Raw genomic sequence first — 19839 nt, 5'->3', positions numbered from 1 at the left:
CTCTTCCAGTTTGGGTGTTTTAAAGCTAAGACTGCCATATCCCGGCTCATAGCTTATGGTAACTGCTGTCTGGGCCTGATTTGGCCAGATTTCACAACACTGCTAACAACTGGCAACATAACGTGGACCTGTAAGGCAGCCACACTTACTCCAAATCAGCACCGCCAGTCAAGGTCAAAGATGGTCTACAGCAGTGGTCTCCAACCCCCGGGCCACGGACCGGGACTGGTTTGTGAGACATTTGGTACCGAGCCGCGAGAGTTGAGGCTCGGGTGTGAAATTTATGGTTTTCAGATTTTTTTATTGTTTTTTATTGTTATCGTTTCAATTGTTTTTATCATTAACTCGGTTTCCCTGAGTCTTTTCCCGTGTGTTATGAATAAATCTTCTTTTTAGTGGTATCAGTACTGGTTTTATTTTGTTGTATTTATCCACACCACCTTAAAGGCCATGAAAAAATTGTTGGACATAAACCAGTCCGTAACGCAAAAAAGGTTGGGGACCACTGGTCTACAGGTGAAGGGCACATTTGGGCCACAGATTCGTTATAGAGTTAGAACACCTTAAAACATAAGGAGGAAAGTACAGATATGTTTACTGCAAAGTAGTGTTTACTTTTAAGGTAGACTAACAGTTAAAGATGAACTACAGAGTATCAGTTATTGCCAATTCCCAGATGCTGATAGAGGACTAAAACTAAAAGTTGGGGGTTAAAAGTGGAATTGAGAAGTGTCCACAGGGTAATGACACCCTGTGACTGTGTTTGCACATCTTCATTGTTGATAACAGCAGACATCAGGACACCTCAATCCCCACATGTCCTCCCTGTAATTACCACTAGGAGGCTGAAATGAAAGCGTCACCCCAGCTGACAACTGAGTTTCACTGGAAACCTGTCACACGATTCTCAGCACCGCTTTCCTTTCTGTCATTGTCATCTCTTTTCCTTCTGCCTCTATCTATCCCCCTGCAGTCGCTGTCTATGCTGCGCTCATTTTAAACGCCTGTGGGCTGTTGGTGTGATTCTTCAGCGCAGAAGTAAGTAAATAAATAAATAAAATAAAATAAAATAAATAAAATACCACCACACACCTTTAGGGCACAATTACCCAATGCCAGCTACTATTTGTGGAGTTTTTCCACAATCATTTCCTGAGGGAAGGGGATAGAAAGTCCACACAGCACATCCCTCCCCCAAGTAATGGATTTATGATACCCTCTCAACCTTCCATATGGACCCATTGGCTAAATATACATAATCAACTCACACATACCCCCCTGAGCACCTCCTGACTGATTTAACCAAACATGTCCCACAACATACATGCATTTCACACAGGGTCATGCACACTTTTAATATTCAGTATATAACACTGACTGCATTCATATAAAATCGACATTTACTTGACACTGTATGAGATTCGTTGCCTTCTAACATCTCACAAGTTTGTGTCTGCCTCTATTAATAGTAACTTATCTTCTGCCTGAAGCATATTGTGAATTCTTACTGTAGTCCTTTGGCTCTTTCTACTCATATATCTGAGCGTGAAAGTCTAATCTTGATCTTGATGATAGTTGCTTAAAAAAGATACTCCAGGGCTTTGTCACTCTTCAAGTAGGACATTTTTTTCTTGACATTTGATTTTGCAGAAGCCTGTGGCTCACACCACCGACACCTCTGGGCAGAGGAGCAAGCAAGTCTTGAGAAAGTATGTGAAGCACTGAAACTGACAACTGGCTGAAATATCACTCACTTTTACTGAAAAAATGTTAAACACTATTAATAAAGATATTTATTGCTTGCAGCTATGCAATCATTTACCCCTACATAACAAATATATGGCGTGGGTTTTTTTTTTTTTTAGCTCTTCCCCTACAGGTATGGCTGCTTTCATTGACAGGTACTAAATCAGTTGCACATGGCATTTTTATTTCATTTTATTTCTTATAAAAAAAATTTAAAAAGTGAAAATGAGTTGGCATAGGCAGTGTAAAATCAGTGACATATCTTCAGGTTCTGAAAACTGATGCCAATATGAAAGCACTTAAACATGCATTCTTTCCACTGGCCAGCAGGGGCAACCCAGAAACAAATCGAGGTTGGAGGGGAGACCATTCCCAATGTGTAACATACCTACGATTTGTCACGTCCCGAGGCATCCCATAGGAACGCGAAAGGTGACGCTCCCGGCGGTAACACGGTTCCAGGCGTGTATTCCAACCCTAACCCTAACCACAACCTTAACCCTATCAGATAGTTCTTTCCAAAGTGATTCATGATGAGAAAGTAAAATAAATGTAGGGTGTACAAATAGATGTACATGTGTAGATTCATTCCAAACAGTTCTCATGTTTCCATATGTGTAACATACAGACGGGTTGTCACATAGCGTTGGTATGTTATGTTTTGGGATGAGAACATGTTGTGGAGGGAAGACAGCCTCTGTGCTCTGTAACCTTGGTAAATACTTTATGGGCTTTATGTGCTGTCCGTGATATGGTCACTGGCCACATCCATAGCTGACATGCTAGTTGGATCCACCAAAACGTAACTGTGGAAATGTTCAGACTTCATAACACAACATCAGTAATAAGATAAGATAAGATAAGATAACCTTTATTAGTCCCACACGTGGGAAATTTGTTTTGTCACAGCAGGAAGTGGACAGTGCAAAAGTTATGACGCAAAAATTAGAATACAATAAGAATAAATACAGTACACAGCTGTACAGAATAGAATAAAATAAAATAATATACTATATACAGTAGAATAAAATAGAATAAAAATATACAATAAGATAAAAATAGAATACGAATGCTATATACAACTGAGTAAAAATACAACGATGCCAGAAAGGATTATTGCACTTAGTGTTATTGCACATGTGTGGATGTGTGTGTTTGTTCAGTTAAAGTCTTTGTTGTGGAGTCTGACAGCAGTGGGGAGGAAAGACCAATCAATACGTGGTTAGTATTGGTTACCAATTGGTGGGTTAGCCATCTTTTTGTACTGTCTGTGTGAGTTGGTAAATATATTTGAGTGGAATAAAGTCTATGAAATCTGGGAATAGACGAGTTATGCAGCAAGAAAGCTCAAACCTGGGGCTCCTACAGGCTTTAGGGCACTTTTCCCTGCTGGTAATAAGGCCTTGCCGATGCTTAATATCTACAGTGAATTAATGGATCTTGAGTGAGAATTTGTGCATGGCTTTCTATCTCTCTCTGTGTGTGTGTGTGTGTGCTATATCACTCTGTGATTGTGTGTCCCTGATGGCTGGCCAGGGTGTACATGGCTGATTACACACATTGACAGGCCCACTTCATCAATGTATAGTGAGCCTGTGGCAGCTACCTGCACCCTTCTTTTACTCACAAAGCACTTTCTTTTTTTCTTTTTACAGTGAGCTGCGTCTCTGTTTCCTGCCCCAAACTTTCAGTTTCTCCGTTTTTACAAAACCCTTATTTTGGTCTGCATGTTATTTCTGCTACGTGACCCTACATTAAAGTAATGGGCTGTGGTATTTTCATTGAAATTAGAGTCTGTTTTGCTGCTCTTATGCTGATGGAAAGTATAGCTAGCTCATAAAACTTTTAACATTTGGTGTTCTGAAAATGGTTCTTTCACCAAGAAAAATCATTGAGTGTGCAGCAAGTGAGGCATGTTGTTTCCCATTTCTTTGGCAGAAATGAAAGACTTGGGTAGTTAGCATGAGCAGTGGCTGAACAGACAGTGAAAACAGTGCCAGCTGCAGAAACTCAAACTTCATCAACATTAAAAAAAAATATAATCTGCTCATTCAGCACAGGCAGAGATGAAGCATTCAGAGACGACTCCAGAGAGGGCAGATGGTGGAGAGGGTAAATTAAAGGCCAACAACAAAAATCACTTCCAACACATTCAGTCTTCATTAGACACCAGAGAAGGGGGAAGCGGGACAACAGATTCTTAATTTGGTGCCTTTTGTCACTTTTTGCCCACACTGTGCTCTCTTTGACCCGGAGTCATGCTCACGACTGCAATTTAATATTTTGCTCCACAGAAGGTTGGTGTCTAAAACTCTGGGGAGCCAACAGAGCTGTCACTACTGTAGCTGAGATCAGAGGCACACTGTTTACAACACTGATCAAAAAGGCTCTTTTCAATATTGTTCACCTGTAAATGCAAATGTACAGCATATTTACCCCTTCAGATTAAAAGCTGTGTTTGAGTCTAGTCAATTTGATTGGATAGACCAATCAAATTGACTAGACTCAACATTTCAAACAGGTAACATCCCAGGTGAAACAAGACTTTAAAGATGCTCCTGGCTACTGAGGCATTGAAAGCTGTAAATGTCCTCAAGGGAGAAAAGTGGGCAGCCAACAATTTTCTGGAGCAGTGAAAATGACCCTCTGGAGTGTCTCCTGTCTACTGAGGAGCAGCTGGTGAACCATGCAGAGAAGTAATAGCTCAGCAGATTCTCAGTGGAATAGCAGACACGAGCAGTTTTTTAGCCAAGATGTTCTTTCAGAGAAACAGAGGAGTCGCTGTTGACTACCATTTTTCTATGTGTATTTTCAATTTACGCTTAGATTTCAAGGTTGATTTCTTTCTCTTCTTTCTTGAGTGTGTCTCTTTCACTGCATAAAAGCTACCAGCCACACTAGCTAACATGACCCAAAGGAGTCTATCTCATATAGCCCCCGATGCTAATTATCTCTTATTCCATGTTGACAAAGATAACTGATTGATTTATTTTTTGATGAGCAAAGTTCAGGAACAGGGCATGATTTACGGAGGATTTAGAATTGAACCACCAAGCTAGGTTCCTTCTGGTTAGTGAACACAAAAAACTGTGAGCTAACTAACGTTGTAAATATGGCCTGGGTTTTACTAAGTATCTGTATTTTGCTGAGAATATTTATAAAAAGAACATTTAATATACCTGACCTTTATTTTACTTTTAATATCTTTTTTAGATAATCCAGTATGGTAAAATATAGCTACTAATTATAGCACGCTAATACAATATTACTAAATAATATTAAATGTTACAAAAATTTAAAAGCAATTAAAAAATTTGAATCTTTAATGAAGTCTTTTCTGTTTCTAGCAACCAAAATATTTAGTTTATGAGATGTTTTTTGTATAATTATTTTCTCATTACCATGACGCCACGTGAATCCTCAATAACATATGTATACAATAATATGTAATACACCAAGCTGTTCTGGATGATGCTAGCTACCACAGGTGCACTTTACTTGCAGGTGCCATCAACAGTTTTACAGATATTTATGCAGAGAGCCTTTAACTTAGGACTGTTGGATCTGAGATTTTTATTTACAGATTATCTAAATCACATCCCTCTGAAGTGTAGGGTTATTAAAACACAGTGCCTAACTAGTCACTGAACATGACAACAGCTAAGACCGCCAGTTTTACACGTGCTAAAGGAAAACTGAAAACTGTGTGAAGTGTTGCAGGGCACAAAACAATAACTCTATAAGAGCTTTAACAGTTACTTTTTGTTGATTGTTTTGGTTTTAAGCCTGCTCTCATTAACCTCACGTCAAATGGCAGATGGCTCTGAGAAAATTCTCTTAAAAAATGTTGCATCAAACATCAGCAACATTAGACTAGCTGTAACAAAATCATATACATACACATACTATTTTCATCACTATTTTTTCATTTTCACAGTCACCACATGCCCTAAACCAGAAAGCATCTGGCCTCATATCTACAGGCAAGACAGGCAAGACGGTTAAGAAGAGTCAGGGTGACCTTTTGGCTCCATTGCTGACAGCCACTATTATGGACAGGATTAGTAGGGAGTATATCAGAGGGGCAGCTCAGGTTGGATGGTTAAGGGCTAAAGTAGGAGAGACTGAGCTGGTTTGGACATGTGCGGCGGAGAGAGACTGGGTATACTGGGAGAAAGATGTTAGCTGTTCAGTTTGACAACGCTGTGTACTTGATTTTACGTATTTTTGTTGAAGTAAAATGAAATTACACATTTTCTGGTTCTTACAATTGTTCACATTTGCAGCCGTGGTGAACTTACTCTTTAACAATTATTTTGTATTTTATAGGTTGCCAGTGTTACTAAATTTTATTTATTTAGATTTAATCTCTGTATTCCTTATTTTAAGCCAACAAAATAAATAGAGTAGATTTAATATTTCTGGTGTTGGTACTTAAAGTTAACCTTATGAAACCATTCAATATCTCTACAAGCATAATTTCACAAATTGCCTGGGTTTATTTTAAAACAATCTTACCAGTTTTTTCTCAAATTTGCATTTTTTCTGAAAGACTGTGGTCTCGTTGGACGCACTGGAGTTAATGTGAATTGTTCAGGGAAAACAGGAAAGAGCTGCAGCGAGCAGCTTTTACTGTAACAGAAGCCGAGTCTATAGCCACTGGCTGTACCATCCCTCAGGATTAAATCTCCCGTTTCTTCGGGACGGAAGTGAGACAGTAGCAAATAACACTCTTCTTCCACTTCTCTTAAGTCAATGACCTGAAAAGACCTACGATAAAGTTGTGGAGGGAAAGAGGGAAAACACTGAGGGCCACAGACACTGAACAGTTGACAGAGGCTATCACTGTCAGAGGATACATGCTGACCCACGCCATCCATCACACAGAGAGGAGAGGAGAGGAGAGGAGAGGAGAGGAGAGGAGAGGAGAGGAGAGGAGAGGAGAGGAGAGGAGAGGAGAGGAGAGGAGAGAAGAAGAGCTGGAAAAAGATGAAAGGGCAAGGGAGGACGAGAAAGCAGCATTAAGAGCAATGGCTCTCAGAAGAAAAGAGCACAGATGATCAAAATTTGAGAAGAGAAAACTTGTGAGGTTGAAGAGGGAGATGATGAAAAAGGAGGAGAGCTAAATCAAGCACTATAGATCTAAGAAAAAAATGGGGAAGAGGGAAAAAAAGAAGTAAGACAAAGGAGAAGAGAAATTTAAGAAGACAAAGAGAGGAGAGCAAAGAAAATGAGATATTTGTACAAAAAAAAATTTGTGGGGGGAAAAGGACAAATTGATTTATAAGAAATTAAATAAGGGAAAATAAGTAAATACAAAATGTGAAATAAGAAATGTCAGTTATTCTGCGCTCTTTCAAACGGATCTAGCCTGTTTTCTTAATTGTCTTTCTTAGCCCACTGTTAGCTCCACATGAAGGGGCATAACAGCAAATTAACAAGTGCTCAAGTCGACAAAATATGCCGAGCTCAGTATCCAACTGCAGCATCGTGTAAGTGCAGTAAAACAACATCGTAGATGTAATGAGGTGAAACGTGGAGGGGTCACAAATAAATGCTTCACTTCAGCAGAGCTGTTGTACAGCACAGCTGACAATGGCAGATTGGAAAGTCAGCGCTTTAAGGCCACATGTTTTCCATTTTGGAAAAGACAAAAAAGTTTCCAAAGATGACAAATTGCTGCCAGATGACCTCTAAATGTATGCTAGGAGAACTTGTGCACTTTTCCTGCGCTGTAAAACAAAACAAAAAAGGTAAAAAAAACAAAACAATGTAATTTCACAATATTAGTTAATACTGTATATATAAATATGTGAATTTTGATGCAATGAGAAAAAGATATCAGTAAATATAGTTTCTATGATTTTACATAAATGTATTTAATTGTTTTCACCATAAAAAAGAGTACAGCATTTACATGAATTAATACACTGTCCAAATAATTACTATAATTTCACAGAGTTTTTTAAAGCATCTTTTTAAATTATTGACAAAAAATGGTAAAATTAGAGAAAAGTCAAACTAATAGAAATGCCTATTCTCTATAGATTTATTCTTAAGATATTTTAAAAAGATACAATAAATATTAAATGCATGGATAATTTCATATACGTTAACACATATGTTTCTAATTTTCCAAAATCTTTTCATACATTGTAGTTCTGGGCTAAAGGATGCTGGGCCTTTGTCAGAAATAGACTCCACGAGGATGGCATAGTTTGGTCAGAATAGAGTGGGATAGCTGGGGTATCATTTTATTGTATTAAACTATTAACATTGATTAAATGAACAAGATTCACATGAAATGACATCACAAAACAGGAGCCTAAATCTAGTGTAAATCTAAAGCTTTAGATATGAGAGGTGGACACAAATGTAAAGATGATATTTTTCTAACACGAGAGCTGACTTTAAGCATACACTAACATATCCCACACATGAGCTGGGACACTCTCTGATCATCCTTTATGTAAAACCCTTTGATCACGAGGACTCGTCGAAGAGACCTGAGTAAATTGAATCCAACTTGAAACTTGTGAGCTGCCTTAAGCAATCAAGCAATTGAATTTGCCTACTTTGATGCTGTGGACTCTTGCTAAATATCCTTACATTAGTTCACATCTAAATTACACTTTGGAAGCCATCCTTTCCTCTCGGTTTGTTAGGATTCCTTACCCCTAAACACAAATAATACTGGCACGAGCTACAAAGAAAAGGAGAACCATCACTCGAGGTCAGACCTTAAAGTTCGACTTCAAGGAGGTTTTAAAACAGAGCAAATCTTCACTGAAGGTAAAACTACTCTACAATGAACTCTCGGATCAGATGTCAGATGTTTTAAATAGAAATATAAACGTTCAAACAAGGTAGGAAGAACATATTTTAGAAATCGTCTACCTCTTTGTTTGTTTTCTTATCGGCCTGACGGTTCAGCAAATAGCCAATGCGCTGTACAGCATCAACATGAAAAACAATAGCGCTGCTATTCAGTGCTGCGTAGCTGATCCTACATCTGGAGAAGTGTGCCGTTCAGTGGGGAGAGTGGTAATAACCCTGATTAGTTCCAGTGTTGATGGCTGCTTGTGGAGCTTCCAGGGGAGAGTTGAATAGAGATGGAAATCAGGGCTTAGCTACGGATGATTATCTAGCCACTCCAGATCAAAGATTTCCCTCTGTCTCATCACAAAGGATGAAGAAAAGATCATTTCATCCCATGCTGTGAAACTACCTGTGCCTGTTTTCTTGAAATATGCTGAAAAAGGTCAGCAGAGCTGTCTGCATTTAAGCAAAAGACATCAGACACACGCATATGTGCAGACATATGATCATTATTTCATATGTGGCTATACAAAATGAGCCAGAGAGGTGATTTATAAAACAAAACGCTTATGAAAATGCTTCTGAGACTACGCATGGAGCTATGATTATTTAATGAATTAATTAATGAAGTGCCAGGAGTTTGGAAAGTGCAGAAATTGCAGCATAATGTGTTGATAAGAACTCATATTTTTAGCCAATAGGAGGGTCACACTACTGCTGAGAAATCTGTGGAGGAAGCAGAGTGAACCATCTGTGAATTCACAAGCAAGGTGTCTGTGTGCAGTATGTGCGTGGGGGGGAAATGCCATGAACAGGCCTACGTGCATGTGGCTCATTTCTGTGGCATTTCTTTAACTCGCAGCACGACAGAGGGAAAGAGATGCTGTGGTCGTGAAGATAAGTTGGGCTTCTTTTGAAAGCTTGGTCTGTTCAGTTATAATGAAGCCTTTGAACATTCAGCTAATACCTGCAGATTTTTGCCAGAAGCTTTTTTTCACATTTTTGTGATTTCCTGTTGAATGAAAAAAGGCACGCATTGATTAAAACACTGAAAACAGACATTTTAAGAATGAGCCACATATGTCTGAATTCCCGACTACCCAAGAGGTTAAACCAAAGAAATAAGGTTGATAAAAACAGAGAAATATTGAAGAAACCGATGTTCTGATTTCACAACGTTCCAAAGTCTCAGAGTGCAAACAGAAGCCTCACATTATAAAATAATATTCAAACCCCAGCTTAATGTCTGAGCAGCTGAAAATTCAGTTTTAATCAAACTGTGACACACAAAAAGCATGTCCCATTGTTGTACTTACTTTTCACATGTGGGATGCTACATTTTTTGCATGATGCAGTTGGGTAAAAATCTCAGTATGTCCAAAGTCCACTTTCTCCATTGGTCCATTATGATGTTTTGTGTTGCCTATTTAAGGCATCTGTTTGTTTTTTGTTCTTTTTTTTAATTAGTGGAAATAAAATGTCCAAAATACAAATTTACCTTAATATATTTCTTGGATATTTGTGCAAATTAGTAACTACGCAGCCATTTAATCATTTCTAATTTGCATATTTAAAAATATTATAAAATAACTCTTTTTATGTGAGAAATCAACTGTGATATCACCAAATTCTTTTTTTTCTTTTTAGTAAAAATCTACAGAATCTTCAATTCAGCAACACTTACTTCCAGAAATTGCATTTTTATTCCTGTGTGTGTTTTTACAGAGTGGGTGTACTATTCAGTCTGATTTACAGAACATGTACCTAAAGGCATGACTTGTTGACAGTATTTATCATTTTTATGATTCTAATGTCAAGAATAAAATTGAACCTGAGTAATGTTAATATTTCTGCTCCAGAACACACACATTTGCACACTTGGATAATACCTCATTAGCATACTTAAACATAGAAATTCAGAAAAAATTATGGCTTTAACACAAGTTATCAAGCAGCTCTGACCTGAAATGACTAAACAGAAAAAACTCTCATGCTAAGCCTTTAATATTAATATTTTTTTTATTTTTACACTATCTGTGTGTGTGTGTGTGTGTGTGTGTGTGTGTGTGTGTGTGTGTGTGTGTGTGTGTGTGTGTGTGTGTGTGTGTGTGTGTATTAAACAGAGTCTGCTGGGTCTTTTTGTCATCACGGGTTTTCCAAGAAGCAGACTGAGGTGTGAAGGTGTTTCCTCTGCTTCTCTTACACGCTTGCTAACATGAAGATAAAAATAGCAATCAACCAAGAGAATCGTGCTAATTGAAGACCTTAGCTCACAGCCATGCAGTGCAGATCCAACATACTGTAACTGCTACTACACAAGGGTTCCACCAATATGGGCTGCTAACCAGAAGTCAAATTGAATCATTTTAATGCCTTAAACAAACAAGGTCTAGGAAATAGCACTGGTCTGACTTTACCCCCAGTGTATGAAAAAAACCCATCTTTGTAAAACAGCTCCTATATTCATGAGCAGCATGTCCTTTAGGACAGAGACACTGAAAGTCACCTCAAGGCTACACCTTTTCCAGAGAGCTGCCTAAATGTTTAAAGAGCATGAAGCCTAAAAATGGAAAAAGTCTACTAAGATTCCAGAACTCATTTAAAGGAGAGGCCTGCCAAAGGAAGCAAGAAGAACAAACACTGACAGGACAGAATGCTACCATGTAGCTCAGCATTATCTGAAAAACAACAACAACCCAAAACTGTTCTGGTCTGAAAGATAAGAGAAGTATTTTAATCTTAAATCACACTGAAAGCATAGACTGAAACAGACACATAATTAGACAACTCCAGCATGGCCTTGTAAATAACTGGTAGGGGGTGAACCTATTACTGCATATAAAGAGATGTCCAACGAGTGTATATTAGTGGCAGTGCTGTGTTAAACATTTGCTACCAGTGTTGAATCTGCGTGGCACTTTTTCAAAATGCACCTGAAGATTTAACCCTGTGAAAAAATGTGTTTTTAATGTGTTTGGATGAGAGGGGAAACATCTTCAAAAAAACCTAAAAAGTAGTCCAGTTGCTTTAATGCAAGTTCATTTGAATTTTTAAGTGTTTAAGAAAGCATGCAGCAGCAGCTGGTTTGGCTTGCAATGTTAAAATCTACCAGTTATTCAGCCTTTTGTATATCCTGAGAGCTGCACTTAGTTTCTTTTGACTGGATTCAAGGACAGACTGAACTTGTTCTTGTCTAACTGTAGCAACTGAGGAAGTGCCTCCAATTACAGAGGATGTGCAGTGTATAATCATGTCATCATTAACATTCCCAATAAAATAAATCGAACCACGTACAGGTCCCTGTGGTTGTGTTTTATTTCACTTAAATACAGTTCATCGTTTCAGTTGCCTAACCTAATCGGTCTCCAGGTCTTCAAGTTCTGATTCTGCAAAAGTGAGGGGTTTTTTTTATTTACATTTCATTTTCACTTAATTAATTTTGCGTTTGTTTGGTTGGATTTACGCACAAAAAAGAATTCACAGTTTACTCAGAAAGTCCTCATCAATTTTGTTGGTGTCTTCCATAGTCGTGAGTCTCTCCCCATCAATTATATAACTAATGATCTAAAAATAAAGAACACCAGGACAGTCAGCTTTGTGTTTCACTTAGACTGAAGCCTCAGGTGCCCTTAATCTGTTTCAACAACACTATCCTCAGCGTGAAAGGCAGTGGTAAAATCATGTTGTTGCTTATTCAGATAGCTCAATACTCTGAAGCCTTCTTTCTTTGGAATGGTGAGCAGTGTCAAGTGCCTTGGATAAATCAATAAACCAGTACTACAAAACATGCTTTCCTAACCAAAGACTTAATTATACCACTGACCGCCTTTAAGTCTGCGGTACCAGTACGATGCTGTTTTCTTCTCACTTTAGTTCATTGCTTATCCTCTCTGGTTATTGGAGTTTAGGTATCTGCCATTTGCCCTTGACTGGGCATAGTATTCCTCCTAATATTATTATTGTTAGTAGTAGTAATCATAATGCTAATAATATCACTAATATTAGTAGTATCATTGTGTCATTTCAACACGCACTTTTAAAAAAACTCAGGAAATCTACAAATTTGGTGACCAGTGCACGATGCTGACCTTCGTGGTATACAGAGTGAAGTTTAGTTAATTTCAGTTTTGCTCCTCTGTTCTTCAGACACTTGTTTACAGACAACAGATACCTTACCTTCCTTTTACACCTCAGCACAGGAATGATTAAGTGATTACAACACGTTGCCTTTGCTTTAAAGATGGCTGTCATTCTGTCTGTAAATGAGCAGAGAAATAAACAGGGGTACAGTGCATAAACACTCATCACTTAAAAAGCAGGACTTTTCTCCCCTGAAAACAATATCCAATCACACAGTCTGACAGTCTGTGATGTTAAAACACTTTGCACAGCAGCAACAATTATGACCACAGACACAAATGTGAAACAAAACCAGCATAAAAAAGTGATCGCCACAGTGATTCTGCTTTAGACACACGAATAGAGGCTGTAGCAGGAGACTGCTTCAACAGGATTGTTACCTGTTAAAGTTCAGGGTCTGGCTGCTTGGGTCAGCATGCACTCCGCTTTCACTCTGGGTTCTTGGCTAGCTTAGGATTAGCATGCTGCCTGTGCAAAGAACCAAAGTTGGGTTAGCAGCATAATGTGGTTGTTTGTGTTCTGCAGTTAAAAAAATAAATGTCCATATCCACACTTTAAACTGTCACTTTTTTTCCCTGTGAAACGTGAACTGAAATCAGCCAGTTGCAGCACGAGTGCAAGAACCAATAAGCAGGATCGATAGGCAGACAGGCTGACAATTCCAAGGAATTGGACTACTGGTTTTCTGTAAGAAGCGGTTCTCGATTCCCATCACAAACCATGCTGTTGTTTTGTTTACCTCTCATCATTTCAATACATCACTAGTTGAAGCTTTGCAGAAACAGTGCAAATATCTATCAAAATAATATTTTACAGCGTCTTTTTATGGTTTATATCCAATTTATATTTTGGTGCTAAATTTAGGTGCAAAAAGGAAGGTGATTATCTCCCTTAGAACAGTCACAGACCCCACCACATTAAACGGAGTCTGTGACTGCATACCCACTGCTTGTCAAAAGTCATGCACTGAGTATATGCCTGCTCTAAGTTTTTATTTAGTGTGCTTGTTTTTGTCAGGAATCATGTACAAAAAAAACTTTGTGTCTGAAAAAGGTGTCAGTGCCAGCATTTGGCCTCGAACTAATCATCAGACCAAAAAGCACACTGCCATGACCTCCAAGCTACAGCTACACCTACCTCTAAGTCAGCCAACTATTTTCATAAGCCCTGCTTCACATGTTGTGTTAAGTCAGTGTGGCGGTTATATGGTTGTCAGCCAGTTCCCCCTTCACTCTCACACTTGCACGCGCACACACATACACATTGGCCAAGGCTCATTAAGCTCCTTCCCAAGCTCCTCATTTTGTCCCTAATTAGGGGAACCAATGGTTTTGCAGGATCTGGTCAACCTCTAAGTCACTCCAAGCAAAGATATCCTCCCCACAGTACTGTTGAGAAGCCATTAGAAACTTTCAGGACATTGGATGCTGACATGTTTCACCTTTAAAGCGCCTGTGTGACTAGCCTGTCATTGCTGACTGATTGCTGTGTATTTACTCCAAAACGCAATGGGTGTCACACAAAAAGTGATCTGTGGAGCTCCGAGGCAGCAGAAAGGCACAGTGTGTCTACGTCACACAGCTCTCTGTCTCTAGCTCGCCTTTAATGCATCTTCTATCGTCCCACAGACTGTCTCCTCGTCACCCATCTATTCATCTCCCCTCTCAATGGCTCCCTCTGTTCCCCTCGACTCACTATTTCCTCTTTATCCCTCTGATGTCACAAATTCAGATATGAGCTTCTCTGATAGAACACACACCCTTGGACACTGCAGCTTTGTTTGAAAAGACAGCGATCAGTGGATGCGAAGAACTAGGGAAGGGGAACAAGTCGACAGTGTGGTTATTTTCCAAAGCTGCAGGAGACTGTAAAATGCAGAAACAAAGGGAGACATGTAGGCTAAAAAAAACATGCATGAATGCTTCTGAAAAGGCCTGCGTTGTGTTGCTGCCTTGTCTCATCCCTGTGGCTCGGAGCCAGCCGTGCCTGCCAGGGCACTACTGTTGAGTCTATTTCTGTTATCTGCTCTCTTTCCCACGAAGAAGAAACAGCTGACCGCTAATATCGCTACCTGGGAGGGGGTGCGACAAGACTTCTCAGACCTGGCGCTGTCTCAGAAATACATATGCTTACAAAGGATCACACACTTGGCTCTCGGCTGAGTTTTGTGGCACCCGTTGGGAGGATTTGTTGGCACAGTCGCATAAACACGTACTTGTCTTTCAATGACAAAACCAAAAGAAAAACACAGTCAGTGTTTGGAAGGTCTAAACAACCATTTTGTTTCTTTTGTAGTTAAACTGTTTAGTAGAATTAATTCTGTGTTGACATATGACCCTCAATTCTGCTTCTTTGCCCCTGTAGTGTACGGACGCCTTTTCCTGTTAAAAGGTAGTTCTTCCTCTCCACAGTCACAAAGTGCTTGCTTTGTTACTAACCCTTTTTTTTCCTTCCAAATCTTGACAAACAGGGCACAACTAATAATGATTCTAACTCACCCATTTAAAAAAAATCCAAAAAGTATATTTTGCTTTTATCCGACAGTTGTGGCTGTGGTTGGCAGTCATGATATAGACCTCCCAGGGTTATTAACCTGAACTAACAAATTTAAGTCATCTGAACATTTAACTTAAAAATCAAGAATAAGAAGAGGTCAAAATGTGTTAAAACAACAACCATGAGATTTTGGAGAATGCAACATGTCTTAAACAGAGATAGTGGCATGGGTTCAAAGTAAGGTTTGGTGAGCTTGGAGGGGTGATCGGCTGAATTAAAGTCCCTGACAGTGATGGGGATTTTACATGTGTTAAATGCATCAATAAAGGAGAGCAGAGAGTTGAGTTTAAAATGATAATGCACAGACGACACTTGCAATCAACGCGGCAAGGGTGTATTTAATATAATGTGACCTTTTCAAGCCTACTGTTTGCATCTGACCTGGAATGAATACGCAGCATCGGGCTTTTCAAAGCCAACAAGAATTTCATTATTTTGAGTTCCAATGGTGTTTTATTGCCTTAGGGCTTTTACACAATATCTTGTTGAACAGTTATTGATTCAAGCGCAGAAATGTTGATACAAATCTTTCATATTAATAACTGAGTTCTGATATTTTCATGGGTAGAAACAACATTTCAGTATAAAACATATGAAGGTGCAAAGCCTTCAAGAATTCCCAGTATCAACAGTTTTTTGGCTGTTTTTCAATAACGTCATTCAACCTTAGATCACTTGTTGAGATGCCAAACTTTTTTTTAAAATTAAAATATACAGTGCAGTTTTTCAGGGACAGGGAACTTAAAGAGTGGGGGTTATATGTTCCCTGTTGTGTGGTTCATGACTGAAGTCTTATCCGGGGATGGGCTGTGTTTTAGAGCGCCCCCCCAAATTAACATGTCAGAGTTTAATATTTTGATATGCAGAGAAAAGCAATTATCTCTTTAACTATTTTTAAAGTAAAGGAAATCCAATGATAATGGTTATAATAATAATAATAATGCAATTTTGAAGTTTTACAGAAACAGCATCGACCATTCATGCTGCATATCCAAGACTGGACATTGCAGCAGTAGCAGAGATGAGGGAGGCTCCTTGCACCAGAAGGGGACAGTGAATGACAACCCATTTTGTTGGCAAATAGGACTGCTGGCGGTCAGTGAGTGATAGCAGGCTGACTGTCACAGAGATGGGCTCAAAGCGCTCATGTGCCTGCCCCGTCTCTGCTTTCACCTCTGCTAGAATTTCACACTGCTTTATCATCACCTATTACTAAACACAGTTTGAGCACATATGTTGTGTTTTACTGCAAGTAAAATCCATAAAGCATAAAAAAGATTCATCATTATATCCAGGATTAAAATTGGCTCGAGGAAACAAATAGGCTAGATGATGTCAAAAAGGGGACGCAGATGATTAGACCGGTTGTGTCTTTATTCATACCATGATGTTAAAAGAACGCAGACTCCAGTAAGCACTGTGGATAGGTACAGGGGATTTGCTTTTGTTTGTTGTTTGAAAACATTAATGTCAAACTCAAATCAGAATAAGAGCGTGTAAATGTAACCCTCTCTCTCTGACAAAGCTTCACACTGCTTTGAAAATGCATAAGCTTTGTATTTCAGCTGGTGGTTATAATATCGCAGTATCTAGAAATGCATTAAAAAAATAACACTGAGAATACGTGTTCAATAACGCGCGTGTGTAACGAGTCAAGTAAAGTTAATCATATTTACAAAAAAAAATTAATTTTGCTGAGATTAATCGTCAGAATAAGAGTTGTCCTTACTCATTCTCGGAATTCCCTAAATGACGCTCTGGCTCCAGGTTAACCTCTGTGAATGAGCGACCAGTTGTTAAATTACACGGAGATAAGTGGCGGTTCCTCCCTAGAGGAACGCGCCTTCTTCCATCCTCTGGGGCTCACCAACTAGCTCAGACAGCGACTGTCCACAGCGGTGCGACTGACTGAGCGCAGCACGGTTGGGTGTGACTTGAGCATACAGCGCTACCCTCAACTACACTGGACAGTACAGGGGGTTGCAACACACAATAAATCTACAGGTATTTTGCGAGTTCGGTCATTTTTTTCTCTTTTATTGTGGCAACAAAAAAGGGGGGAAAACGCCTAATGTGAATTCACAAAACAAAACAAGAAGCGCACACACGTCGAAACTAGCTGTGCTGATGAAATATGTGTGCCTTAAACTTCATAGTTAGCAGCAAGAGTTATATTTTTTTAAAGGATAGAGAAAGATTTTACCTTGAGCAAGTTACCAGTCCTTCTGATGCATAATGACAATGGTCAGAGCTCGGTGCGTTCACGGGGATTCGACAATTCCAAAAGACGGTAAGTCCTAAGATAAGTCCACAAAACGTGTGATAATGAACGGAAATCTCTTCCTATAATGAGCCCAATACATGTGACATTACTAGGATGAAGAGGAGGTTAAAACTCAGACAGGAGTTCTGAATGTCTGCTAGTTCCGACTGCGCGCCCAATGCAAGAAACAGGTTCAAAAAATCCCGACTGCCGCTGTTATTTTCTTACATTGTTCCCACAGATAACATCCCCGCTCTTCATTAACTGTGAAAATAAAATCCTCTTTTTAAGACAGTAATATTTTATTTAGTTAAATTCCACAAATTCTATGATTTCCTCTGAGAAAAAGTTATTCTCCAAATCTGAAATTCTCTCTCGTCCGCAGATCGCGCAGCCTTCCAGGTGAATGTGATCGCTGAATGGAGCGGCGCATCAAAGAGGGCTCGCGCGTGTCTCGGGAACCGCCGTCCCCAGCTCGCGGCTCTGGAGCGTCCTTGCCTGCCTGTGTGTCCGCGCGCAGCAACAGCCGGATTCCTTATTTGGAAGCCCGGGGCTCGCGCTGCAGTCAATGGTTTGAAATTGTACCAACATGACTTCCAGGCAAGTGTTTCAAAATAAAATAGGTAAATAGACGCGAAAACGTTGATTGGAGTAATACACACACGTGTGTGTGCGCGCGTTGGTGATGGATGTTTCTGATGTATGTGTGTATGATATATGCATTCTTAAGTACACTCAAAAAACTAATTTACTTACTTTACTCAAAAAGTCACAATTATTTTCACATTCCCAAATTGCATTTTCAATACTGAAATCCCAAAACACATCTTGTTTCTGTTGCACACAAAAGCTGCACCTTTATTTAAAAAATAAAAAATTAAAAAATTAAATCCTACAATAAACTGAGGTTTCCCCATGGGAGTGCTTTTATATTGAAGGTAAAAGCATCCACTTTCCTGCCAGATTCTGTCTGTACTGTGTTCAAAGCTGAGGGGGAAGGAGGGGGGGGGGGGTGTCACTCAGTAGAAAATTCACCCATCAGCCCCCTCTTCTGGAGTCAAACAGCCTCAATTGGATGTTGTGTCAGGGCAGTGGCACCACCTACATTAACACACAGAGAGGGAATGTTAATAAATGGCCATGCATACATTTTAACAGGTTATATATATTCAATAACTATACACGCATCACACACAGACACACTCTATCTACAGCTACTATTAGTCTCTGGGAAAAATCTCAGTTTCTGCCCCTTTGAAATTATGCCTTTAACCTCTTAATATCAACACACTTAACAACTGGATCAGGGGTATTGTTTGTGTTTGGTTATGCTTTCCATAGAATTTTCACCCTTTTGGAATACTTACATTGAAAAGCATTTGAGACACAAAAAAAACCCCCCTGTAATGTCAACATTTATGGGATGTCATTAGAAATTTAAAATACTAGTTTCTAAAAATATGCATATTAAACTTGTGGCTACAATAAACCCAACCATAATCCATAACCTTAATGTGTTGCTGGTGACCTGGCAGATGGTAACAGGTTTATTACCAAGAGACAGGACTTTAGTTTTTCTTTGCAGTGAACTCATAAACAACGAGTGCTATAGTGCTGCAATATTAAGAAAATGAACTGGTTCCTTGTGTGATGCTTACTTTCTTTTATCTTAATATTTTCATAATGCGCTCGAGTGCCACATATACCGTACTATGTAAAAAATTAAGCAAGTTAATAACTGGAATTGTTAAAAAAAAACATTATTTCAGTTCATGTTCCTAGTTGCAGTTTGCTTTTGTAATAGCACCATGGCTTCTGGGATTCCATGGAGTTGTGCCCCCAGGGTGTTGATAATCCAGCCATGAGAATGTGTCAGTTATTTCAAAGATAAATATCAAAGCAGGGATTTTTCTCTCTATTTTCACTATTAATCTGTCTTATGTTCTGAGTACATGGAATACAACATAATTACAGACATTAATTAGACAGCTTGTTTTGGTGAGTTTTACTATGCAAAACATGCATCATGTGATATGTGTAGCTATATTTCCATAGAGGAAATACGTTTGTGTGCATTTCTGTGTGCATTCTGTGTTGACCTACATTGGATAATTTGAAAGAGTTCTGACCCACGCAATTTCAAGGCCTTGAGCTGAATGTGAACCCATCAGCTGAAATGCACAATGACAACAGTAACTCACCCATATATAAACTGAGACGCAAACAACAATTAGTGGCAACAGTGTGCTAAAAATCGCTGACAGAAAGAAATTCTAACATGATAAAATGAGGAAATCCGTTCCTCATTAGTGACA

At 39.1% G+C, this 19839-nt stretch overlaps 1 protein-coding gene across 9 annotated transcripts in view; it reads right to left on the bottom strand.

Annotated features, from left to right (window-relative positions):
• adgrb1a (adhesion G protein-coupled receptor B1a) overlaps window positions 1-18813 on the bottom strand; it is a 207871-nt gene extending 189058 nt beyond the window's left edge. For 4 of the 9 annotated variants that reach the window (XM_080307750.1, XM_026184575.2, XM_026184580.2 and 1 more), the window contains exon 1: window positions 17465-18813. The gene's annotated coding sequence lies outside the window, so the exon portion shown is untranslated. The remainder of the gene's footprint in view (window positions 1-17464) is intronic. The other 5 variants (XM_080307747.1, XM_080307745.1, XM_080307748.1 and 2 more) reach the window with 2 other exon arrangements.
• Between the last annotated feature and the right edge of the window lie 1026 nt (window positions 18814-19839).

Source organism: Astatotilapia calliptera, chromosome 11 (assembly GCF_964374335.1).
Source record: "Astatotilapia calliptera chromosome 11, fAstCal68.1, whole genome shotgun sequence".
NCBI lineage: Eukaryota > Metazoa > Chordata > Actinopteri > Cichliformes > Cichlidae > Astatotilapia > Astatotilapia calliptera.
This window is presented reverse-complemented; position numbering and strand designations above follow the sequence as displayed.